General features: G+C 34.6%; 1 protein-coding gene across 1 annotated transcript in view; it reads left to right on the plus strand.

Moving 5' to 3' along the window:
* FBXL17 (F-box and leucine rich repeat protein 17) overlaps positions 1-18,162 on the plus strand; it is a 271,157-nt gene that overhangs the window by 158,748 nt on the left and 94,247 nt on the right. The gene's annotated exons all lie outside the window — the stretch shown is intronic.

Consider the following 18,162-nt stretch of genomic DNA (forward strand, 5'->3'; position numbering starts at 1 on the left):
ATGGTTCTTAAACATACTGACATCTCTAGATGAAGGTCTAGAGTCCTTTATTTGCAATGTAGATTCTGATTGTGTTTGTAGGGTTTTTTTTAATTGATTAATTCTAATGTCTTCAGTTGCCTTCAGTTTTGTCCCATATTCCTGCATAGATGTTATTATTTTGTGTGCTACCAATGATATGTGGTGCTCATACATGTAATACCTGGGTATATATAGTACATGTCTTGGTACCTCGTGGGTTGCTGTACTCTGGGTTTATAGATGGATAACTTCTACTCTTACACTTTATGTCTTTGGCTGGAGGCATTATTGTCCTTTCTGGTAATGAAAAGTTAAAAACGTTTGGAATCAAATTTTTAAAAGCCACTTAAAAAAAAGAAGAAAATAGAAATGAAACTATGCATAGGACATGTGCCCCAAATCTTATGTCAAAGGATCTTTGCATCAGAGTATGCAATACAACATAAGAATTGTGTGAGTAAAAGTGAGAGTTGTGTCCATTCTTTCTGTTATGTTGAAAAAAAATGTAGATGGTTAGAACCAAAACACTTCCCTAATAGATGGATGAAAGGAAAAATCTATTTCCTGCTCCAAGTCTGTGACAAAATGCTGCTGCAAATATTTTTGACAAGATGTCAGGAGTAATTTTTAGTTTTCTAGGAGTGTTCTGACTAAAGTAAAATGTCTTATTTGAGACACAAAGCTCAATATAGCTGTAAATCTTCAACAGCTCTGATAGAAAATATGTAAAAGTAAATATTTGTAGATGGATACCCCCACATTTTTCAAGTAATGCTTTTCCATGTACGCTGAACTGTTTGAAACTTATGATGTTTCTATGGACTTACCAGAAACACTGAAAACAAGATGTTTTCAATACCAGCTTCAGGCAGAATGGATCTCCTTAGAATAATAGATTTCTCCAATTAATTTCTTATATATGGCTTCCTCTAATGAAAGCCAGTCCCATTCTCAAATACAGTTTGAGACAGTACTTTTGTGAGGATTTATTAATTCTTCTTTCCACTGGAAAAGAGCATTCATGACTTCTGACAATAGCCATTGTATTGTTAAGTATAAAGATGTTTTTGTGATACCAGAAGTTCCTAAAAAGTGGCTCAAGAGTGTTCCCCTATTTGGCAGTGTAAGCTAAATTGTCTTTAATTTTGTTTTTCTTGAACTGCTGCTATCAAGAGGTTTTCTGTTTAGTTCAGCTGGCAAACCACACTGTTAGAAATAGTCCTGTTTTTATACATAAGGTAAAATATTTTATCTTAGTTATAAAAACCAGACAGCTGAAGCATCTGCCTTCAATACACTTAAAAGGAATTGCATTGATGTTTTTGTTGCAGAAAGAGCAAAGAGTATGTATTTTTCCTATATGAAATAAATGAACTGATGTTAAGAGGCTATTTTTTTTTTAAAGCCATATGTAGAAGGCAAATCATATTTGCCATATTTATTTCTGCAGTAAACTGTTATTGGCTATGACATATGTCTAAATGTATGATACACAATGTGCTGAGGTTCATTTGGAGTCTTGATTTTTACTGACTTTTCCTGAGGATTTTAAAGGATGCTTATCCTTCCATGTAAGGGTTATCTGTATGGAGCAGGCAACCTCTAATTCATGGCTTGAAGCCCTTTGATCTGCTACAGATAGCAGCCTCTATCATTTATTTTTGAGCTTCCCACCTATTCGGGATAGCTGGACTGATTTTCTTCTGTGTCCTGCATTTCTGTTGGATGTTTTAGGATGCAGAATTTCAGCTGCTTTCCTGAATACTAAACACTGCTACAATTTTCTGAAGCATGAGTGTCAGCTTGAGGAAGTGTTGAGACATCTTTCTGGAGGACTAGTAGGAAATCTTACTTTTGAACTGAATGATGGTAAAAACTTGCTCAGGGTGGTGTTACGCAATACTTTTCTGCAATTTTTTAAGTTTCAAACTGAAATGTAAGGTCTGTCTGCCTTCTCCTTGCTTGTAGATACAAAAGGAAGGCAACTTCATCTAAAATTCTTCAGATAAATTTAGTTCTGCATTTCATTTGTGCATTTTCAGGGTTTTTTTTGGCTCCTTGTCACATTTGACAAATTCTTCCATTTCACTGTGTAGCAACTTACGTTTTCAATAAAAAATCCAATGTTTATTGTCCATACATTGTCATACATAGTTATCTGGCCTTTATTCGTAGAGATGCTTAGGAAGCTGTGTATCTGTTTGCAAATCTAGTCATGTGTACAAACATAGATTTTAAAGTTAGTACTCAGCTCAAACTGCTTTCCATAAACATAAGCTGTTGCTGTATTAAGAACTTCATTCAACATTTAAAAATCTTGGGGTTTTTTATTTTCAAGGTATGTGACTTGCAACAATTTCTATATGAGAACTTGAAATCCATTTTCATTATTCCCTAAAAGTAGAATTTTTTTTCTCACTGGAATTACATATAGTGGGTTTGGGGTTGCTTTATGGTATTACATTTTTTTTTAAATTCAGATTTATGCTTAGTATAACAAGCTGGGAGAATCATGACCAGCTATTTTTTGCCCTGTAGAAGGTCTTTAAAATAACCCTAAAATCTTTTATAAAGCCTCACAGTATGTTTGGGAAAAATGTGCATGGAAAACATAATACAGGGGAAAATCTACATTGACAATACTTTCATGCAATTGCATTTTTCCAGCAGTCATAAGATCTAGCATAACCATCTAGTTGTTCACTGGTAGATTCAGCACATAACTTAAAAGACTCGGTTTTATCTTTGATTTTTAATAGTACTGTTTCCAAAGGCATTCTTTTAAACATTATTTTCTTCAATTTTTTTTCCTATGTAAAACTTTATTTAGCTCATTTATTTTATATTAGGAAATGCACTTTTCCCTGTTGTCTTAGTCTTTTGTTCCTTTTTTCTTTCGTCACTTGATTGATGTATTACACTTTTATTTACCTGGGTCTGCCACTTTGGAAGCTTTTGATGGATTATATCTCTCCTCCTATTTTCTTTTCTATGAAAGAGTAAAACAAATTATTTGTTTTCTCCTTTTTTTTTCTTTCCTTGCCAGTATTTGAGTGTGTGTTTGTAGGGATTACAAAGTATGGTAATAAATTATTAATTGCATTAATGTGATTGTCTTCACTGCTGAAGTGTTTAAGAATCCTTAGGACCAGCTTATTAAGAATCTTTATATGCCTTTGACTCTAACTTGAGTGCTTGTAAAGATTAGTGGCCACTTCTGTTCCTTGAACTTGTTGGATTGAGAGGCCCATGAAGAGTTATTTGAGTGGAGTTTTGCAGTTTGCTGAATCATTTTATGTGAGGCATAAACAAAATTTAGAACCGTGTTATATATAAACCAGGGGTATATTCATATTTGTTGTTCTTCTAATACACTATTTTGTTATGCTAAAAAGAAAAACATACTTTAAAGTTCTTGGATGTTTGCAAAGCATTGTTTTTTCCTCCAAGATTTCAATACTTGGAGAATTTATTGATAAAAACTTTAATTCTATACATGTTACCTATCTGCCTAGTTTTTCCTTTTGTTGATAGTTGTACATATAGATTTTTATTCTATTACTCTTTCTAATAAATCTACTTGGTTAAAAAAGTTTTCCAAATTGTGCAAAAAATCGAAAACTCTCACTGTGTGAGCATAACCTGAAAATTCTTTTAGACTGTGTTTGACTAACATCACTATTTTCACCCTTAGTAACCTTCAAACTCTTATCTTGTCTTTTCACACGTTAATCAAAATTAGTCTCCATGAGTACAAATTAACCCTATTTTGAGTTTTAGTTGACATAATGGACCCTGGAGGGGAAGGAAGATGATGGCTAAGAAGGCAGAAAGAGAATAAGCAGACTCCCATTCCAGCCCTTCAGTCAGCTGGAGCCCCTACCTGCCGACCCTTCCAAACCATCTTTGTAGGGATTTAATTGCCTTCCTTGTTGTCAGGGAATGGTCTAGAGCACACAGTGATTATCTAAGACAGCTAGAGGAAATGGATGCAGACACTGAGTTCCATCTCAAGAGCTCTTCCTATGCTGCAGCCCAAGGCTCCTTTTAAACCCTGCCTCTTTGTTTTTATGTAAAAAACACTCTAAACCCCAATGCAACTGAAGAAAAAGCCAAATAGGCTTTTCAGATGTTTTCACAAACAGTATCATCAGCATATATTTAGTATGGGAACCTATGGTGGTGTAACTGTGTAAATGGGTAAAATAAAAATGGACCCTGTGGCCATTGGATTTTCAGTGAGCTTTTGATACTTGTAACTGGAATAAGAAGGTAAAAGCTTAGCTCTTAGCAATAGGACATGTTTTCATCTGCAGTCAGAAATCAGTTGTGAATATTTAGATTATATAATTGTTTTATAGTAGTTTAGGTTTATCCTAATTTCTCATCTTAAAATGATTCTAACTGCTCTTGGTTTTAAATTTGTGCTGCAATGTAATTAACAGACCTGTAAAGCCATTTGACAGATCCTTTTGGAGGAGAAAGGTGCTGTGTAAGTAGGCAGTACTATATTTAATAAGTATGTGCAAGATAGTGTGTGTCAAACCATCTTGAAATCTCTATGCCACAACTCAGTTGTCTTATTTTTGAAGTAAGAAGCCCAGAGGGTGGCAGTGAAAGCAAAGTTATCCAGCTTTGTCTAAGCATTTCTTCCAAAGACAAGCCATGCTGCAAAGTAAAGACATTTTAGAAATCACCAGGTTACCACTGGTAAAAAGAAACTAGCTAAGGAGAAAAGGGAATTTTTTTTTTGTGTTCAATTGAGAGGCACAATAGAAGCACACAAGAAACCAAGATCTGATATTGCTGTGATCAGTGTTGTATTTTTTGCAGGGACAGACAGTGTTTTCATAATTTCTTATACTACAAGAAAGTGGTTCAGAATAATTTGTTGGGAGTCAGTGGTAATTATTCTAGCTGAAGCCAACTAATAGGCAAGAATTACGGCTGTTTCTTGATTCCCACACTAACAGAGTTCTTAAAAGACAGAAAGGTCATAAAAATCTGGATTCAGCTGAAGAGATATGTGTGTCTCAGTTACATCTGTCTCACTTGCAAGTGCTTAGCATGATCTCAGTTTCTTGTATCATGCTAAAGACTGTGGATTATTGCATATTATATTGCAATAACAGAGGTTTATGGATTATTTTAAGATGCCTTTTGTGTTACATTCATTTCACTGAAATACTGTTCTTGTAATTTATCAATTAGCAACTTTTGTTTATAACCAAAATAAAATTAATTCAAATTCACTTTATTAGAGCAGCTACCATATTTTAAACGCTCATTGTCAAGTAATTTATAATAGCTAATTATCTGAACTTGAAATCAAGGTGAGCTGCATATAGAAAATTTATGCCTCTAGTTGTAATATCCTAAAGAATATCTGAGTCAGGAGATGAAAGGCATATATGTTTGAAGTTGATTGCTTCTGATGAATATTGAGGAGTAGTCAAAAAAATTTGTCAGCTTTTTATGTCACTTGCACCTCTTTGACAGTAGTCAGTGTGACTTCAACCATGTCTATCTCTGGCATGAAACAAAATACTGTATTCACAGTTGTGGGAGTTCTTAAGAGAAAAATTGCTCTGTTTTATGGACTGGCTCACAGATGTCTAATTTATGTACACAAGGTGGCAGTACTTTGTTTGCGGGTGATAGTAAGGGGTGGAATTAGACCTTACAAAAATTTTTCCTCTATAAAATGCATCTGCACACATTATTTTACCGTTTTTATATTCTTATACCAAAAAAATGGGAAAAACCCACATTATCATAAGTATGAATATATGCAGATACTGTATATTGGGTATATTTCCATCTGTGTTATTATTTAGAAATATTAATGCATTAAAATATTTTAAAATACATTTCTGAAGTTCATATTTATACTTTGAAATATTTACACTACATACAATAAACTTTATCTGAAAAACTTAGCAGTAAAGAAGATAATAAAGACAGCAAACTGTGATATAACAATATCATTTTAGTCTAAATTAATGTCTGCTTATTATTTGCTCAGTAGTCTACAGTTCAGAGGTTTTCGTGCTGCAGTGATCATAGCTGATTCTGTGATGTTATCAGAAATACCTAAATCTTTAAGAAAACATGTTAACCCTCTTCTAGAGGTCATTCAAATGAAATGTAAATACTCAATTCAAAAATCTTTTCTTTATTGTACCTTGTAGAGACAGTGGGCTTGTAGCTGTAGTGTACACTGGAAAGCAATATTTTTTAGCCAAGATGTAATTGGGAGCCAAGAAAAACACAGTAGGAGAAATTCATTAGGAAAGAGTCAGTCATATTTTGCATTATTTGCAATTTTGAAAGGTTCATAAAATCTTGGGTTTTGAGATTCAAATATGTAAGCAACATATTCGTAAGAAATAAATACTTCAAAAACTTCTTCACAAGGTGTAGGTAAAAAATTGGTGGTGGCTGAAATAAAAATTAAAGGCATGGATACAAATGTGTTCTCTGGTTTTGTATCTGTGATAGTCTCCATCTTGTATGGCCAGTCTGGGCTCCTGCTGAGCTAAGGAATTACTGGCTGGTGTTAATTGATTGATGTAATCACAGGGAAGGATGTCATGTTGGTTTTCTATGATCTGCTACTTCCACTTACTGCTCCACCTAGCATAGAAACATTATTTTACACTGATTTAGTCTCACTGCTATCCCAGACTTCATCACAGAGGAGGTAAAGTTTTTTCAGTAGATTAGGTTGAGTGGGGATGAACTTAATTTGAAGATGCTCAGACCTTGTTTCATCGTGATGAACAGAATCATGTCTTGAGGTGCCTAGGGCACAGTGAATAATTCAACCAGAGCCACACAAACAAGTCAAACAGGAAACTGGAATCACATTAAAGCCAATAGAGAAGAATTCAAGGTGTATGATCTCTGCTTACTGATACTTCCCTTGCTCTTACTATGACAGAAATAAGATTAACTACTGTCAACATTTTCTATTTAAAAAAAAAAAGCAGTAAAGATACCAAGCAGAGGTTTAGTCACATGAATAACTTTCCAGATAGCAGGAGGAAGTAGTAAGTGAACTCTTCTAAATCCAGGATTAAACCCGAAGTCGCTAAAATCAAAAAATGTATTAGGATTCCACTTATTAAGGAAGTATCATAATTGAAAATTTCATGCAATTGTGTGACAGCTGGCTAGAATAGGAATATGAAGAGCTTTGTTCTGCTTTTTGGGGCACAATTTGGTAGTTGTTTATTTTAGAGGAAACTTATACGTATCTTCTGGCAGTTAAATAATGTTAATTCATTCCATTCATTTTCCGAAGCAAAAGATTTAACCTGCCATATCACTACTTATATATTTCCTGCAATATGAATGTTAACTAAAACACATCTCCTTAATCAGATTAGGATGATGGTACAGGAAAAATTTTAAAATTTCGTCAAAGCTTTGAAATGACCAGTAGTGGAAGTAATTAATCCTGTCAATTAACTACTTTGAAGGCCTAGTAATGTTTGAGGCCATTACCTAGAGAATCTGTACGTGGAGCTACAGCTTTCAAACTATTTGCCATGGCAAATAATTTTACATTTATGAATTGTGGAGAATTTTTTTTTCCATGTGGGAGGTCGTTCTTTCTCAACCAGTCATCCTATGTACTTCTGCTGAAAGGACTATACAAAAAATTAAATTGGAGCAACAGGTAAAAACTTACTTTCAATCCAATAGAGTGCATTTCTTGCACTTTGTGAATCGCTTTGGCTAACTATTTATCTCCTAATGGAATTTCAATCTTGCAATTAGAAACCAAGTTTTCAGTCCTCCTGTGGATGTTGGGAACCAAAGACAAATAGAAACTCAAATTGACTGTGCCTATCTTAGGTACAGACAAGTTAGTAAGAATATAAAGAAGGCTTTTATCTAGATGAAAATTTGAATTAAAATGTTACAGGACTGTGTCTAGCAATGAATTACAAACTTCTTTATGTGTTCTGCCAGTAATCCAGGAAATACTTGGAGCTTCCATGTGAAACTTGAAAACTAGTAATTTAATCAGACTTAAGAGAGTGAGAACATAATCTTTTTTAATCATTGTTGTCTGGACAGCCTGTGAATATCTTAGCATACAGTGGATGGTAAAAGAAAACAAGGTGTCCTTTAAATACAGGTTTCGTTACTAAAATTCTGAATGGGCTTCTACATATGTAATTAATTCTGTGAAATGTACAGGCTTCATATGTAATCTACATATGTAGATTTTATTATTTTAATTCTAACAATATTTAAAATTTAATTACGTTAGTTCAAATGCATAACTTCTTGTGGTTTAGACAGTTACACTTTTGTGGATATAGCTGAATCAGTTTAAGAAATCATTTAATGCTGTTTGTGGTTGTCCTGTGGCAGAACGTAATAGTCACTGTCATAGCTGAGATGCCATGAAGGAATCACATGACTATTTCTGTTCTGTTTCTAGTGCAAAATTAGTTGAGACCTGGTGGGAAGACATGTAAACTTAGGCTATCAAGTTTTAAGATATTCATGTCAATGAACTGAGCACGCAGCTAGGAGATGAGATTGTACCATTTGGTTTTTTACATGCTCCTGAAAAATTAGGAAGAAAAAAATATCAAATTCGTACAATTTCAGTCAAAATCCTTCTACTTATTCTTAAGTGGGGTTTTTTTCTGTTGTTTTGGGTGGCAATTTATTACTTTTAAACATCTTGATAGTGTTTGGGGTATCCAGTGAGACAACACTGACATGGAACTGCAGGCAGGTAATAATAAGTAATTTTCTTTTACAAAGCTAAAAGCTATGCTATAATACTACAACTGAATAATTACTAGCCCTCTGAATTCCTAACGAAATCAGAACCATATCAACAAGACTCAGAGGGCTCTAAGACAGGAGAGAATGAAAAAAGTTTCTTCATTTATTTCTGAATGTGTTTATAATTGCTCAGATACGAAATTGCCAGCTATTGAAAACTGCCATGTTTTCTCACTTCAGTTTGAAAGGATGCTATGTATCCTAATACTCCTTCTAATCAGATTATTTTCCAGTAACATTGCATGAAAATTTACCCTGTACTGTCAGAATTGAATAACATCAGGTAAAGTTTGTGCATTATTAGGTGGTATTAAAATCTGCATTTAGAGACTATAATTGGCAATCTATTAAGATCATGATACCTAGAAAAACGTAATGCTCTTCCAGCTTCCAATAAATATATTTGCTAGTGTATTCTCTGAGTTAAAAGGAGGCAATTTTGCTTCATACAAATCATATAGACCATCATCAAGCTTGTTTTCTGTTGCTTTCTCCAGGCAGTGTACCAATAACAGAAGTGCTAGCCAGACAGCCATATGGAAAGAAATTAATTATCATTTCATGAAGAGTTTCTGAAATTTTCCTTTAAGTTAGTTGGTGTTTTTTGGTCTTGCATTTGTTTGTTTGTTTGTTTGCTTTTAAAGACATCACTATCTCAGTGCATTCTTTCCAAGTTAAAGTGAAGTTCTAAGAACCTTGACATTCTTATCAAGGTTTAGACAGTATGTCATGGCAAATCAAGAGTTTTATAACTTCAGCAGACATGGAGATTTTTTTCCTATGCTACAGTTTGTATGCTGAAGTATTTACAGTAAGGTATTATGTATGAAGTATTCCAAATTTCTTATACAAGTTTTGCTGTGATGCTGCCCTTTGGGTGAGACCTGAGAACTGCAGAACTCAGTTATTGCTCACATTCTGTAATCTCTCTTCTTTATAGCATTTGTAAAAAAATGCATTGAGCTTGATTTTTTCTTTCATCAGTTTTGCTCACTTCAGCAGAATTAAATGAATGTAACAGATCTACCAACTTGCTCTAATTCTTAAAGTATAAAGAGAATGGACCCCAAATCAATTCTAAAGATATATGAATTATGATGAGTACTGGATTTTATTTCTTTCCTCTTTGATTATCTTGGCTCTTCTTCTGCCCTATCATTGCTTTATATAAGCAGAAATTCACTACAAACTTGAATGTCCTTCAAGTACATCTGTCCTGTACGAGAGAAATATCAGATGTAATGATAGAACTATTCTGCAGAGAGCTGCCTGATTTCCTGTGAAAGTCTTCACTTGTTCTACTGTCTAATGGAAGAAATTGCCCCTGTAAATCTTGTTCATCTTGTATATATATATATATATATATATATATATATATATATATATATATATATATATATGTATAAATGGTATATATTTATAAATTTAGATAATAACTCTTAGCAATACTGGTGTACCCATTAATAGTTTTGAGACTATTTATCAAACTTCTATAGGGACTTGATGTTTTCACAGAACTGAGCCTTTGCAATATTTAAATCATCTGTTTACAACTTAGTAAAAAAATATGGAATATGTTTCCATTTTGGAAAGGAGAAGCCAAGGCAGAGGTTTTGCTGTTTCCTTAAAGTTAGCAGGAGAGACCCGTGATGAAATCCATTCTCAGTCCCCATGACCCATTGACCATTATCTGCAGTGTCATTTCAAGAGAAGACACCCTTTAAAACTGCACATTAATGAATAACTAGTAGAAGTTAGGGGTTCTTTTTTAATTAGGAAAAAAGTCTGAGATACGAAGGGGTTTGAAAGGGTAAATCTCAGTAGATAACATCAGCTGCCTATTTGCAAAGCTCAGTGAAGCATATGTCAGCCCCTGTGGTATGAAAATAAAGCAGAGAATGTGGTGAAATATTCTCTCATATATGTGTACTCCTGGTTGAGATCAAGAAGTACAGAACAGTATAAACACAGTGTTTTATTTTCAAAATATCAAGTGAAGTTTTTTTAATTTTTATGAAACTGTTTTAAAGTTTATCCAAGCATTCAAAAAGCACACTTCAAGGAACGTTTATAGGAAGTTAGAGCATGACAGTTGCCATTTCTTACTTTTGCTATTAAACTTAAAAGCTTTTTGTGGAGGAAAAAAAAATAAAGGCTATTTTTACTCTTTCTCTATACTAAGTCTTAATGGAGTAGCATAAGACTACTTACAAAAAAAAGAAAATCTATCAAAACTGAGGCCTGTGTTTCTCCAGGAAACACCTTGAGGCTTGAAGCATGTAAATGTGATCTCTAAAACCTGAGGAAGAATGAAATCCACTGCTGCTCAAAGCCCAGCTTCTCCATGCATGAAATGGTGCAACTGAGCTGGTGTATACCCTGGTGTGTTTTGTATTGGGAAGGGGAATTATGGCAATACTTCAAGGTTTTCTTCTTTGGACTGTCTCCTTCACACTTCTCTGAATTTGCTGCATATGTGGTGGACTGTCTCGGAACTTCATTCCATGTGCAGCATCATTAATAATTTATTTCAACTAAAGAGTCAGCCATAACACACATTCAGAGTCTGGATGTCACCCCATCCTCTCTGTACACTGCTGTGGCAGTGGGATCTCAAGGATCTTGTTTGAATTCACAAAGATTTGCTTATTTGCATAGAAATAGAACCTACAGTCTGCAAAAACCCCATCTTATCTGTAGCTACTGTGCAGTCATTATTTTCTAAATCTGCACATTTTTGCATTTAACAGATAACATTACGACAGTTTCCTTTACACTTGTTGTAGGAAAAGCCACTATGACATTCACTGTGTAAGGAAGTAATATCTATGTAAGCAATTCTTCTACACCAGTACAATAATCATAAAATCATAGAATGGCTTGGGTTGGAAGTGGCCTTAAAGATGATTTAATTCGAATGTCCCAGCCATGGACAGAAATGCTATTGACTAGACCAGTTTTCTCAGAGCTCTGTCCAATTTGGCCCTAAACACTTCTGGGAATGGAGTATCCACAGGTCCTCTGGCCAACTTCTTCAAGTGCCTCACCTTTCTTATAGTAAAGAATTTCTTCCTAGTATCTAAACCTACTTTCTGTCTGTTTGAAGCCATGCCCCGTTGTCCTAACTCTCTCTGTATGCTCTTGTAAATAGTCCCTCTCCATCTTTCTTACGAGGTTCCTTCAAGAATTGGAAAGCTGCAGTTAGGTCACCTTAAAGCCTTCTCTTCTCCAGGCAGAACAATCCAAATTCTCTGTGCCTTTCCCCATAGCAGAGGAGCTCCATCCCTCTGATCACCTTGGTGTCCCTCCTCTGGGCTCTCTCCAGCAGCTCCATGTCCTTCCTGTGCTGGGGCCCCAGGGCTGGAGGCAGCTCTGCAGGTGGGCTCTCACCAGAGTGGGGCAGAGGGGCAGAATCCCCTCCCTGCCCTGCTGCCCACGGGGCTCTGGATGCAGCCCAGGACACTCTTGGCTGTCTGGGCTGGGAGTGCCCATGGCTGGCTCATGTCCAGCTCTCACCCCCAGCACCCCCAAGCCCTTCTGGGCAGGGCTGCTCTCCATCTGTTCATCCCCAGCCTGGGCTGGCACCAGGGCTTGCCCTGACCCAGGGGCAGCACCAGCACCTGGCCTTGTTAAACCTCAGGAGATTCCCAGGGGCCACTTCTCGAGCTTCTCCAGGTCCCTCTGGATGGCATCCTGTCCTTCAGGAGTGTCAACTGCACCACTCAGCTTGGTGTCATCTGCAGATTTGCTAAAGGTGCACTCGATCCCTTCATCTGTACCATTAATGAAAATATTAAATAACTCTGATCCCAATATGGACCCCTGAAAGACATCACTTCTCACTCATGGCTGTTAGGACTCTGAACTATTAACCACTGTAGCAGAGAATTCAACGGTATCATATTAGGAATGCAAATATTTTGCCAGAATTTTAGTGGGAAAGCACCCCTGGAACAGTTCAGGAAGGAAGCTATTATTTATTTTTATAATACAAAACAGTGTTTGCTAAGGAATATGCATGGACTTGCTGGTTGTGAATACTTCCTTGGTTTTCCTTACGATAGTAGACAGGTTGCCACAACAGATGTAGGAAGCTGTATTTGAAGTGCTGTGTCAGATAGGTCTTTTCATTTAAGTCTGAATTCCAAAACATTTTAGAGTTCTTAAAAAAGTAAGAGATACCATTTAATTATTTTCGAGGCTTAAGCATGATTATCTGTGGCAAATCAGATTTACGAGGGGTTCAGGGTACGATTATTTTTCCTAGTTGTTTATTTATGTTAAATCCGTTATGGTATCTGGCTTTTCCAAGCCAGAAAGGAACTGCAGGCCACCTGTAATACTACTGCATGTAAAAATCAGATAGTGGAATTAAACAATTTTCTAAATTTCTTCTTTCTTGATTTAATTGCTTGCTGGATTTATGTTCAGTTGGGGTAACTGGATGCATTTAATTTTAGATAAGACTACTAATAAATATTTGAAAATAGATATTTATTGCTGAAAGACAGGGCATAATAGCTTAAGAAAAGAACTGATTCGTTTATCTGTGTAGCTCTCTGAATGGAGCTTGCATGCACCTGACTAGCTCAGAGCACAAGCAGACACTGTGGGACTTGGCTGCCCTCACCTCGGTTATTTATAAGTTCCAGCATGAAAAAAAATCTTATCTGTTTTCCTGTGCTGTAAGTGGCAAAACTGTTTGGCAAACTTAATTTTAAATTGCATTGATTTTTCAAAATAATACCTCCCTGCTAATCGCAACTTAATGACTGCTTTAAGAGAATTGCTGTTAACTTGTATAAGTAGTGACACTTTGCATATTGTCTCCAGACGAAAAATGCTTTTCAAATTCTGCTTGTGCTTTTGATTACAAGTCTTATCCTATTTTGCTGTCTCTGTGGTTAATATTGTTTCTTTTAGATACAGTTCTTGAATTGAAAAATAATTTTAAAAATTAATTAAAGATAAAAATGAATTTAAAATAGTTTAAAAACATATATTTAGAATATGATTCAAAAATGGCAATAACAACTGTATACAAGGGTAACTGAAAGACAAATAAAAATCATTCTTCTTATTAATATAAATTATTACAAAATAAATACATTGGAAGAGATCTATTGTTCATAATGCAAATAAAATGATCACTGAAAGAGAATCCTGAATCAAGAATATGTATCCATCAGGGTACTAAGTTCATCATTTATTGTTATGGGGTTTTACAAGCGTTTATAGATCTGTCAGTAAAATGTTAGTATTTTCACTATTTTAGCCTTTAAATTATTCTTTCCTGGTGCAGTAGGCCTCAGATTACATCAATTTCTTAAGACCATATGTGCTTCTGTGGTCAGAAGTTTGGTTTTGTTACAGGAGAGATTTGGTTATTATATTGCATTACTGCCTTCCATTGTAATATTTAAGTCATCAGAACCAATGGCTCTGAGTGTTGTTTCATGTGCAGCTAATTTTTTCTGCCTGAATGCTTGAAATGCTAATTTTTGAGGAGCACTGTATATTTCTTCATGAGAGGTTTATGGTTTCCATGGCATATTTTAGTGTTCTTGTTCTTTCCAAGCTCCCTCTTGCTTCCCAGTAGTGCTGTTGGTTATGATTTGAGGGATAGCGAGGTGTTTACTTGACTGCTTAGACAAATACAGTCGAATACCAGAGAAGATTTGCAAGCAGTTTGATGTTCGTTTTGAACCTTACCAATGTGGTTTTTTTAATGTATTGGGGGTTTTGTACCTCTTTGGTGGGTGAAGCTCACTCACCCCCTCAGACTGAAGGCTCATCACCAGTACATGGTGACTCCAATTAGCTCCACTCAGGGCTGAAGAGTCTCAGACTGTAACAAGGTCTCCCAGGACCACTTATACTGCAAATACTGTGCTCATATTTTCTCATTAGTTCCTCTCAGTTGCCACAAATACAATTTTCCAATGCTTTAAGATTTAGATCAGAAATATAATAGCTGTGTTTATACACACACACGCATATAAAATACATACACACACACACACATACACAGACATATATATATATATATATATAAATAGAATTATTTTGCATAACTTAAGGATCTCTGTTATTTTTTCTTACAGGTAGGAGCTTGCAGTTTATTTCATTAACCTTAACCTTCCATTCAGGACAAGGAATGTAGGGATCAATTGGCTGAGAGAAGAAAAATTACAGGATTTCAGATGACTTATTTTTTCTAGTTTGTTCGAGTTTTATTATTATTATTAAGCTCTTAAGTTTTGGGAAATCATAACCTTGAGTCTGAGAAATCTTTGGACATATTTGTATGTGTGAAGTTGTCAAGAATATGGACCTAAATTGGAAATTTCTGGTAGACATATCTGTGTTTCAGTCATGCAATTTTGTGGCTTTTGAAGAGATAGGTTGGCAGAGAAGCTTTATACCAGTTACTCTTTGTAAACCTAAGTAATTTTTCGTGTCTCCAGACCAGGTGGGAAGAGCTGTATACACAAGTACGTGTTAGTGGATAAATTTCTGTAGTTTCTGTAACCCAGATGGAGAGTTTTCTCCTGATAGCCATTGTTAAAAGTTGAGTAACATTGTTTTCACCTTGAGATTTTTTTAGTTTATGAAGTAGAAAGACATCTTAAGAAATTATAACCATAAGAGGCAATCTTAGGTTTATTAGCCTCAGAATGTCATGAATTTTGAGATGTTTTCAGTGTGGATATGTTCAACATCACAGTACTCAGTTATCTTACATTTCCAGTTATCTTACAGACTTCTGTGGTCTTGTAAGCCTATTTTGAATTAACAGTATGTGGGTACATTTTTAGTTATATTCTTGACTTCATAATACTGCTTGATTGGCTGGTTTATGTCAAACCAGTTTGTGCTTTTTGCCTTTTTCTTGCTCCTTATTGCACTATAAATTTCACAGTATGTGATATTAATTTCTTAGTTTTAGAATCAAATGCAATAAAACGGAATTGCCTAACAGTCTGTCAGAGAACAGCATTCATAAAATATTGAGTGGGGAAAGCTTGGTGTAAGCATTTATTGGATAATATTTTCAGGTTTAATAAATAATCAGCGTCTTCCTAAAATTTTTCATGTTCTCTGTTTTGATATTTTAATGTGCTACATAGTTCTAAATAATACTCATTTGCAAAGTAGGAAGTGAAAAGATTTCAACTTTGGCCAGCTCTGATCCAGGCATGTATATTAGCAAACCTCCAACTACAGTTTTATTTCTTTATTCCTTGTCTCATTTTTTCATAGTAAGTTATTTTGAGTGTAAAAATCTCTTTTCTTTCTGGAAGACTGTTTCTATTTTAATACATTTAGTACAACTGATAACAGCCTGAAATTTGTCACAGCTTTAAATAATAACAATTTTTCATTTATTTACCAGTATGATGCTGTTTGTTTGCTTTTTTTTTTTGGTTTGCTTTTTTTTTTTTGGTTAGGCTTCTTTGTTGTCTAATTCAGCAACAATATAAATATAAATACTTTCAAAGATAGATATGACAATATTCTGACATCATTTTGATGGATTATTGCAACAGAATTAAGATGATCCTTGCTTTCTAGAAAAGGTTAATTTGATTTTTTTCCTTTAACCTTTTTCTTTGCTGTCATGTTTAACAAAGATTAAAAGGTAAAAGCAATAAATACACAGCTACTCTTATTTTTCCTTATGTTGTAAAGAAGTTGTTACAAGCAATTATGTATTGTGTGACCGTCTATAGAGCAGAGGCAATGAGGCCATATAAAGTGTTTCTTCTGTCTCTGTAGGTTGATTTACATGAGGATGATCTATAGGAAGGGTAATAAAAATTAAAGCTGGAATTAGGTTGACTTATGCAAGGTATAGAAAGCACACAAGAGCACATTAATTCAATTCAGTATTTTAGCTACATGTAATTTTTTTCCTCCAAACAAAATGTGCCATTACCTCATTCTCTCAGATGTTAGATGATTTTCATATTTTCAAAAAGCAGAAAAAAATGAGGCAGTCAAAGGACCATTGTTTTAACCTTTTTTCTTTTTACATTTTGGGTTTTTTTCTTCCCAGTTTAATGAATATAGCTGAAGACAGTGAAGGTTTTCTTTTCCGTATTGGAGAAAGTGAAGACTGTTTCATTTAGACTTTAAGATGTCACTGAGAACAGGACTGGAGTCACTCAAGCCACTTTAATAAACTTTAACCCTTAGAGCTGGCACTACCTGGAAGGATTGAAGGATGCATTTATAGGGGCCACACAGTCAAGTGTTTGTGCATTTGTGCAGATAATACACGTGTGCAACTGAAGTTGTAGGGAATATTAGTTAGTCTTTTATGTCATCTTGACTGCCTTGTGGTGGTATTTTTAGACACTGATTGCTATACTTCAGTTTTGTTAGATTAGTTGTCTCTCAGTGAGTAAAAATTAGCAAAAATAATTTTAAAACCTTTTTACAGATTACAAAATATTTTTTAGGTTCAGAAATTTTATGCAAGTGTAAGAAGTGGTTCATTATATGATTGCTCTGCTAAATTATATATATGATAATAAAAACTTATTTTAACTGCAGTGTCCATTGACTCTTCAATTATATCGTATTTGATGAAATGCCTAGTAAAAATAGTACTAATAAAATATGATAATGATTTTCCTTTTATTCATATTACCAATAATAGCAATAAGATCTCATTATTTGAAAGTATTTTTCTGGAATAAATAATAAAAATACTTTCTCATGATTTAGTTATCTTAATAAACTAGTTAACAAAGATGAGTATATTCTTCAAAACCATGTCTGACAGGAACAGAAGAAATTTTCCATGTAAATGGAATGTGTTTAGTGCTCTGAATTGTACCTTATTTTAGGAAAATGTGTAGTTCTGAGGTTAGGCTACATTAAAAAACATAGTCCTGGTGTAAATATTTATTTATTTTCTTTGTGTGTTCGTGACTTAAGGTAACCTTTACCTAATGATGAGAATTGCAAAAACTTCTAAATATCAGACTCTCACAGTTTTCCAGGATTGAATATTTATAATAGTGTTCAAGGAACTGTGATTAAAGTACTCTGTCGGACATGTGCTGTTTATTAGAAGTAGTGAATTTTCATTGTACATTTTAGAAGATGGAAGCAGGGAGAGGACAAATAGGTATGAAGGGCTATTGTTCAGTTATTGTCTTATTGTGAGCTGTAAGAATTAGGTGGTTGCTTTTAAAAGCTAAAATTGCCAGCATGAACAGTTAGATTAGGAGATAATCTATTGGAAATGGTAAGTGGAGGAAAAAGGTCCCTGAGGATTTAGGTGTATCTTTCAAAAGTATGACAAATTCAGCAATT

The sequence above is a fragment of the Sturnus vulgaris genome, chromosome Z (assembly GCF_052056855.1).
Source record: "Sturnus vulgaris isolate bStuVul1 chromosome Z, bStuVul1.hap1, whole genome shotgun sequence".
NCBI lineage: Eukaryota > Metazoa > Chordata > Aves > Passeriformes > Sturnidae > Sturnus > Sturnus vulgaris.